This window comes from Varroa destructor, unplaced genomic scaffold (assembly GCF_002443255.2).
Source record: "Varroa destructor unplaced genomic scaffold, Vdes_3.0 BEIS01000001.1, whole genome shotgun sequence".
In the NCBI taxonomy this organism is placed as follows: domain Eukaryota; kingdom Metazoa; phylum Arthropoda; class Arachnida; order Mesostigmata; family Varroidae; genus Varroa; species Varroa destructor.
In genome coordinates this window covers 42474861-42484080 of record NW_019211454.1, presented here as the reverse complement: position 1 = coordinate 42484080, position 9220 = coordinate 42474861, and the positions used below count along the sequence as shown (strand labels likewise).

Sequence of the window (9220 nt, the reverse complement as noted above, 5' to 3'; positions counted from 1 at the left end):
ATATATATAAAGCTTTATTGCTGGATTTCGTTGGTGCTGCTTAGTGAAGCAGACGCTCGTACTCTTTGTTTGGTATCGATACACAGATATACACACCGTTGCGAATTAGTTCTTCTCCGAAAAAGAGCTAATCTGTAGAATAAGAGGGCTTTGCCATCCTCCTGCTACGGTTTTCTGCACAGAGGAAAAGTGATGAGAAAAGCGTTTAATTGTTTTTCTCATAGTTTGGTAGCAAATTTGCCAATAGTCGTCCATGCTTCATTGTTTCGCATGTACAAATAAACACTCTCGAAAATGTAATTATGAATTAATCCTTAGCCGAGTTACCACGTAAGGTTTTGTATTCTGCGCCGCGACAAATACTGGCTGACAGCTTATCTAGTTGACCAAGATTTTACTGCACAATACTTATTAAAGCATCCTCTCCACCTGTAACTATCTGACATTTGTGCAGTTTAGCGTTTGAAGAAAATTGTCGACATCAATGAATCATACGAACTCGAAACTGAATGAAGGCCAAGATGTTTAAAAAAAACTGACAATAATACGTTTTATAGCCAATATCGAATGTTTTCGATTTAGTGCAAAATAGATTGTTCGAAAAGAACCTGCCTTACCTGTGATATTGCTAAAAATTGAATCCAGTAAGCGGACTAATGAGACATAGTATCGTTCATGTTTTAAAAACATGAACTTTAAAGCGCTCCTGTGTTTCTGCAGTGTGAAATTTACATTTCAAAGATACGATAAATATTTTAGTACGATGTCTTGAAGTTAAAACTGCGCGAGGTGTGTTTGTTGCACTGAATTATGATATTGGCCATTCTCACGGAAGTGTACTATCATACTTGCTAACTTTAATATTGCTTGTTAGTTGCCCGGTGTGCATCCTGCCCCCGTTCTTCTTGCGGTTATTCCTTTCCTGTTGTTACAATTGCATGAAAAAGCAGCGAGTAGATAGTTGGCTTCCAAACGTTTATAATTTACAATCTAATAATAAATCATTATTATTATTATTAGATTGTAAATTAGTGGAGAGAAATTATTTTTATTTACACTCAACCGTGAACAGGTGATGAGGACCTTCGGTTAAAGGGAAGATGTTGTTAATTCCGACCGGCTCGCATAGGTCAAACTTAATTAAATGATTCTATCAACTAAGTATTCAATTTACCACTCTACAATTTAATTTTTCAAGGTGGCTTATCATATAAATATGTGATAGTTTTCGTTAGTTTAAAGTGTATCGCTTGCGATATTCAGAAGCGACTTGGATAGCCAACCAAAAGGGCTTGGTTTTAGCTTTAAAATAATTATCGATAACGTTTTTAAGTTCATCTAAGCATCAATAATAGCATCCTTTTAGTCATCATTTTGAGAATCACAATATTGGGTCTTCTAAAACATGGCCTTCCCAGGTAAGAACCTATTTCAGTCGCCGAATATTCCAATATAGCCGTCACTGGTCTGACATACTGCAAGAAGAAAAATTCACATTTGATTGTTTCAAACCCCAATAAGCTTTCTACCATCTATATGTAGTTTCCACGGGTGTAAGATTATCCGCAGATTGCGTTGTACTACTTGTTCACTGCTTCATTCACTGAGACAGTCAATCTCTATCGTCTTTGAATAGCTTCTCCCATTGGCGCCGTCCCCAGGTGACTTCTTTGAAGGTGACCCCTTGCCGAGAACCCGGTTTCTTGCAGCCTTTGCGGTAAACTACGTCCGGAATAGTGCAACTGGGAGCCGAGGAATTCGGGGGATTTTGGGCGTCAATATAAAGGGTATATGCACTATGCGAATGGCTTCGTGGCTCTGTTGGTGGCATGGCCACATACTAACGTCAACAGAACGAGAGTTATGACACCGCGGCGTGCTGCAGACACAAAAATCGCGTTACTTTCCTTGAAGGCGGGCAACTCGCTTGAAGAGCCGCTGATAGCTGCACGGGCGGCGGCAGCAGCAGCAGCCCCAGGGGAGCTGGAGAGTTGGGCACTTGACTCAGCCAGGATGGCGATGAGGAAGAAGGCATGGAGTCTCGAAGGTCCTTGTTGCTCAAAGGTAGTTGGTCTGGCGGGTGGGCAGATGGGCCAGCGAGCGACCAAACAGGCCAAGTCGTCGGCTGGTGCTCAGGGCATTTGGCGCGCGCCTGACTCTGTGCTAGCGGTGGAGCTTGCTGGCATGAATTGTAAAGACGTGTGGTGCGTGGTGAATGGGTATATTGCATGCAGGATGTCTGGAGTCTTCTTTTTTCTAGGTCTTTTCTTCGTATTCTTTTTCTGCCCATTTTCCACTTCTTACTGAGTCTTGCCAAAGAGTGCAGTTGTGACCGACCTCGTGGTTGCGGCTAAGTCTGGTGCGTTCACGTCGCCATCACCAATGGAACATGCCGTTTACAGGCCAGACTGCCTGGCAGGCCGCAAAATCGAGATATGGTGAGAGAACCCGCAAAAACGGGCGACCATCTGTCAAAAGTGCTTCCCCGACCTCTGAAGGAGGGGCGTTCATGGCTAGTTTGGCTTTGGTTACTGTGTTGTATGCAGGCTCGGAACAGAATGCGGTGAGACTCGACTTGCTTACATAACAGGCCTTTGTGCAGCAAAAGCAAATTATTTCGATTCATAGTTTTTGTATTGTTGTATTGTTGATTCTATTTACTTCGTTTTACCTATTACTAAACTCACAAAATGATGAAAAAAGTACAATCGGTGTATAATTTGTCGTGCGTATGATAATCCACATCGTTGTTTAAGTAGTGAAAAATTTGCGAAACAGTTCAGTGAATTGCAGGTGTCCAATGAAAGGATACACACGTTGGCGTAGTAGTTAGCGGTCTAGTGCTAAGGAGAACACAAAGGAGACGTCACTTGTAAATAGGATGCTATTCGGTAAGCAGCTTCATTTGGCTACAAATCAGGCCCGGTCTCACTCAACGTTAACGGCTTAATCAAGTCATAGGATACGTTCAACGAGGTAACCGCTGATTGACAAGTTACGTTTTTTTGATATGGAAAAGGCTGGTGCTGGCTTATAATTATACGTTGTTCTCGATGCGCTATCGTTCCGTGGAGATTGTAAACAAAAGCTTATACGGCAGAGTTTTATGCAGTCAACTGTATTGTATGCCTTTATCTGGACCACTACGAAACTTCAGCAATGTTATTAGAACAACGGAAATGTGTTAGTTTCAGCAATAAGGACACCAGCGTGTTCAACGGTATCAAACATCTAGTGACGCATAGATTTCGGTTTGCGTTTGACAAACAATACAAGTTTGTGGCAATGCAATACAAGGAAGCGTTTTTATCTTTATTCCGTGTAAATACGAGGGATATGTAAGTTGTTGCTAGGTGTTTATACGACACAAGGAACTACGCTGAAATCAGCTCCAACAGCAGCTACGATGCGCAGCCGCTCTACTGTTGATTCCTTTGCGCGTGTCGTCTACTTTTACAATGTAGACCAATACAGCATTTTGTAGGGGGATGTTAGAAGATTACCTGTAGAAATGTTATTGAATAGTTGTCACGTTAGCTGTTGATCACAGAATTCATCAACTTCTGCGATGGCATTATAAACTGCAACGCGATTCTCAAAGACTGAGTTACGATCACTGGTTTCCGCGCAAGTGAGTGTAAATTAACTTTTTTTTTTAAATTCAGAACACATACGTGTAACTTAAAGTTACACGTATGTGTTCTGAATCCTTTTAATGCCGCTCTTGGCAATATAATAAAATATCGTAGGAATATATAAATGAGAAAAACGAACATGGGTGAGGGTAGGAAAAAGACCTAAATCAGTTATGCTGTATGTTACTGCCGCGGAAACTACGACGGTGGGGCTTAGGCTTAGCTCAAATTCACTACAAGTTCTAGCACAAAAAATCAATTAGATATTACAAAAGTGTGAATTTTTTTTGTGGCCAAGTCGGAGAATTAGATTTCTCTCTTTGATTTTCGAATAACGACGGATCTTTCTTAGGTGTTAAAATCTGTCTAGGTAGGAATGGTACCTAGCTAAACAGCCATTGACTTAGTTTAACCAGCCGGGCATCGAGTTCAGAAGCTGAATACTGACTATAAAGCGTCCATAGGTCGAAACGAATTACTCCTGCGTATTTGTCGGCTCTCAGAATATACATCGCCTTGATTTTACTTCACCGTAGATTAGTACAATGATTTTTCAGATCGATTAGAAAATCCACTGTAACAGATACATGTTTTTGTTTTTCATAGAAGAAAATACATTTTATCTACTCACGCGTCAGTGCTCAATAGGGCAGACAGCCACATTCGCGTAGGATAAGTGCGCTTTCCTCGTTGTTTCGTGACTCTGATCATAAATCAAGGCCAAGCAGTGTTTTTCCTTTCGGACAATGATAATCTGCTGACCTAAATTGTAGACATGTGATGGCACAAGGCGCAATATTTACACGACCGCCTGTTACAAACCGGGCGATTTTTGAGGTTTTGAGAAACTTTATGATGTAAATGAACATTTTTAGCGACTGCATGTGTCGGGCCAAAGCTGGTAGACCCAGTTCGTTAGCTGGCTAATGAGTCGCTACAAACTGACTATAAATTAGCTTGCAGACTTACCATTATACTATAATGTAACATCTATGGATGTATGCAACCTATGTAACTCATTACCGCAGCATCGTAAATCATCGAAGGTCCATTGACGTGGAAGACCCGTCGGAGCCTTGATCTCTCTTGAGAATGTTTTACGAAGCGCGGCTCATTGAACCTACCTCGATATACAGTGTCGATATAGAATACTAGTGATTATCTCTTATGTGCAGTCTCAGCATAATTAGAAATGAATCGAAAATACAAAAAGGCCAATATAAAGAGCAGAATTTATCCCGAACATTAAATCCGTACGTCTGAATGTCTCTTGAAATTTTGTAGCAAGTATAGCCATCTCAAGTCTCTCTCTTGGGCCATCTCAAGCCAAATACCATCTTTTTGGCTTTTTACGAATTCCACGTTCTGTATATCGAAGACTACAATTTATGAAATGTTCCCAAATTTCCCTAAATTAATGTTAATTTATCTCAAATTTGGGAACCGTAGCATTATATTCTCAGTAGTAGCTTTGTGAAAACGGCGAATCGTAGATCGTACAGCTTTAGCTTGTTAGCCCCAAAATAAGGTCAATGGAGGAAGATTACATGTTATAGTAGTGTCAGCCGATATAAGCCCCAGGACATTTTCGGCTGTCATTTCTTTTTGTCGGCAACTGTATGTGAGTAACTTTCGGGGTCACATTATTTATTTTGAAGTTTCCTTCGCCTACCTCTCAGTTGTACCTCCTCCTGATAAAGCTTGATACCAAATTTTCTCATTGAGACGTGACTCGCTTATTGCGAACATTAGATACACAAATAACACCCATAATGTATCATGCTGTTTCCAATAGCGCACTTCACGGGTAATGAGGCCAATCGGGATGGCGTAGCCCCCGTGGTAAACACGTCTTTTGAAGAAACTTCTCTTCCCACAAAAAGTGCGGCTTACTTTCCAAATTTAGTTAGTGGCTGGTTTATAAATTAGTGATACAAACACAGTATCAGGCTGATTTGATAGGAGATATATCGTTAATCATTCAGTTGTTCCCTATTGTGTTGTACAGGCAAATATTTATGTTGTGCTTCATTTGCCTCATCATTGATTTGATAAATGATAATAGTCTAAAAATAATCCATAGGACAATTAATTCATAATAATAGTACGTTTTTTTTCAAAATTATGATCTTGCGTACTTTTTGTACGAGCGCATTAATTGCACGCAGTATCATTAAAGAAAAATGTATGAATTGCATCCAGAGTATCTTCTTCGTTCTACAATTTTGTTTCTTGACGAGATAATCCTTTGCCCACCGTTTATGAAAGATTATACTTAATACTGAAACCACTGAGGAGAAGTGGTTTAAAAGTAGGCCGATTATAGGACTGATTTATTGGTTAACGTCGTATATACTATGCGAAGAGGTGGCTATGGAGCCTTTTTTCACTACGATAGCATTGAATTCGACGTAACTCTTTCAAGTTACCTCTGTCCAGTGCACGATCCTATGCTCGGGATGGAGTGACGTACAAGTTTACGGGCAGAACATACGCTTTCCACGGATAACCAAATCGTAGCTAGAACTTCTCTCATCCAAGTGCGTATGAGTATCACGAAGGACATGCCACCATAGGGGTTGGGGGGTAACTGCACCTCTGAGGAAACTGTTAGCATATACATACACAAGCACACAGAGCTTACCAGCACATATATTATTGGCTCGACAAGGGTCTCAGAATAGAATCTAAAGGGCTGAGACTCAATCTCTGGATCAAGCTTAAGTCGCTCGTGTGGCAATACAGCGTGCTCCTTGTGGACCGGTAGCTCCCGTTCGCTTGGCTCGTTAAAGCTGGTAGTAATGTAGCTCTTGCGGCTGTCTCGTATATATCGGCTTCCGATATGGGCGGCGGGCAATTTGCCCTGACTGCTTTCCTGACTGGGGGCTCTGTCGCTTGGCCTGATTGGGCTGCAAGTTTCGGCTCGAACGCTGCTCCAGCAACAGTAATCAAGTCGACACTTGCGTGCACTGTGGAGCACAAAAATTATTTCGGTCGCACATCCATCCAGCTAAGAGATCCGTCGCATAGTCTGACGTGTTCCTACGGATTCCGACAAGAACCGCCTGATGAGAAACAGTTGCCAGAAGCTCAACGGACTCAATCTGAACGCACAATCCACTGGGAAGTGCTAGATTGCCAAAACGACCATAATTGTAAGAGGGAAATACAGAAAGATCGAGATCGAGAGAGCACAAGAGGACGGGGGCGCGACGCGAGGCGAATAAGGGATCCCGCTCCACTTGGCACTTGAGTTCCTACACCAGGTGACGTTGTCTTGCTGCCTCTCTGTATAGCCACGCTCATTGTAGCCTATAGGAATAGTACGGGAGTGACGGCCCTTGGAAGAGCGGGCAGCAAAGGAAGTATAATGATGAGAGATTTTGTTCCTAGAAACCTTCCGCGATGACCCTGGTGGCACATCTGATGATTCGTGGAAGGAGTAACGTTCAATAGGCTGGGTGGCTAACTAACCCGATTCGACTGTCTTATTTGATTACTGTTTTGTCTGCACTATATCCGATGAAGAGAGTATAGTAACCTTACCAGGGCATACATTTAGAAAAGTTTTGTACTTTCAGGCAGCCCATAAAGGGATACACCGAACGCGTGCATTACACTTGCCAATATATACCAATAAGTTAATATTCATTTTCGCAGCTCTTTGTGATCATTGAACAATTTTCTGAAGGGCAAACACATAAAAGAAGAACAATACTGTTGTTTCGTTGATCTTTTTTAGTGTTCCAGAAGTGTGTCATCCAGGGTGTCATGCATTAGTTGTAATGGATAGATAATTTGTTAAGGCTCAAGAAACGTATACGGATCCGGACACGTTATCTTGAACAAATCGACTTGCAGCACAAAGTGCTAATGCCCATTGCAAGGAAAAACGATTACAACTTCCGTCATTTTTATAGGCTACAAATACGCGACACTCGTATTACACCCCACCAAGAAGAGGTTTATTCTGTCGTGAGCACTGTAGTCAGAAACGTGTCCTTGTTCTTTGTAATATTACTTATATATTTTTAGTATTATAGGTTACCCTGTCAAATCCTTAAATACATTAAACATGCATAGAATCATATTAACTAGAAAATATAGCTTATTACGTATTTCAGTCTATACTAAGCTAAAATGAATGGATAACCTTCGTTATTATAATTATATCCTCATCATCACCAGCTTGGTCAGGATCACCATCAGACTATTTTTCATGCAGCAGGCCAGCTTTTTCTCCATGAAAACGTTAGAGCTTTCTCCTATTGCTTCACCTTTTTTCTGACTATGCGTTTGCAGTTTGTCCGTCGTTTCTCGAACGTTGTACACCGTTGCGCTGCTCAAACAGTAGCAAAGGCACTGGCAGCCACCTAAAAAGGACCCAGCAGCGGAATGGCGATGTGTTATTACGAAGAAAGTGGAAGTTAGACGGCAGGATTGGAATGGAGGGGCGTGAAGCCACACGAAGGGGCAAGAAGAAATTTCAGCCTGTTCCAAATTACAGTCATCAGCGTTACGGATGGTAGACTACAACGGTTCCACCAACTGTGTGATGTTACGTTTCACGAATTATTGCGACTTGAACGGCGACTGCGTTGACGACGACCATGGTCATTTTTAGAGTGCATAAATACGCACGACCAAACATCGTATGATCTCAACAGTTACGACTCTGCTCCCATACGGTATTCAGCTCGGTGTTGAAGGTAATGGATTGAAGCCTAATTTGTATGCAGTTATTGTTACGTAGAAATGTTTTGTCCTTTTTTTTTTTTTTTTTTTATTTAGGACAGCTCATCGTCTGTTTATGCGATTGGCGATGCGAGACGGCGCGTATGCCGTGTCGATTAAAGGAATTTTATCAGCTTTTCAATGTATATAGACAGGATAAACATATATGATACCACATAATTGCTAGATGAGATTAGTGTGAAAGGCTCAATGAATAACCACCATGCTGTGCACGCTGGAAGACCCTGTATGAATATATCGCCCGTTATTCTATGCAGTAGTAACTACGAGACAGAAACTGCACGTTCGAAACCTGGCAGAAACGTAAACGTTAATATTTTATGAATGGTTACTGAACGTATCCAACGATGCCAGCCACAAGCGGCACTATGCGATAGGTATCTATAATCATAGATATCTACTGTTAAGTTTCTAATAAAACGAAGCAACTTTACTACTATAGTATATTTTGATAGTATCTGAACCAGTCCCGGTTTGTTTGTGCTGGTTTCTGCCCCGTATAAGACCCTCATAGAGGTGCCGATTCTCTCCTCACCAGGATACTCCTCCAGGATAATTCCGCCCCGGAACTGCACAGTAACTTGTATTGACTGGTTTCGCTCTCTCATTATCGCATCGTGTATTGTTAACTTGAATCCCAGGAAATGTGTGTCGTCTAGAATTATATTTCAAATGTATAGGAACACGATACAGGGATGGCATCTAGCTATATGCGATAAATTGCTTTCCATGCCGCATATACTCAGCAATCATTACTTAAACAGTCGTAAGAGATTTTTGTCCTGTTATGTCCTATCGTTAGATCTGAAAGTAGTGAACATGGATTTTAA

General features: G+C 41.4%; 1 protein-coding gene and 1 long non-coding RNA gene across 7 annotated transcripts in view; one reads left to right on the top strand and one right to left on the bottom strand.

The window, feature by feature from the left end:
- The window catches only part of LOC111252715 (uncharacterized), a 95929-nt gene that overhangs the window by 42056 nt on the left and 44653 nt on the right, over positions 1-9220 (bottom strand). The gene's annotated exons all lie outside the window — the stretch shown is intronic.
- The window catches only part of LOC111252642 (uncharacterized), a 124406-nt gene that overhangs the window by 111507 nt on the left and 3679 nt on the right, over positions 1-9220 (top strand). The window contains exons 1-2 of one of the 2 annotated variants that reach the window (XR_002674302.2): positions 1589-2976; positions 7938-8344. This is a non-coding gene — a long non-coding RNA (uncharacterized LOC111252642). Of the gene's footprint in view, positions 1-1588; positions 2977-7937; positions 8345-9220 lie in introns of those variants that run through there. The other variant, XR_015327706.1, reaches the window with a different exon arrangement.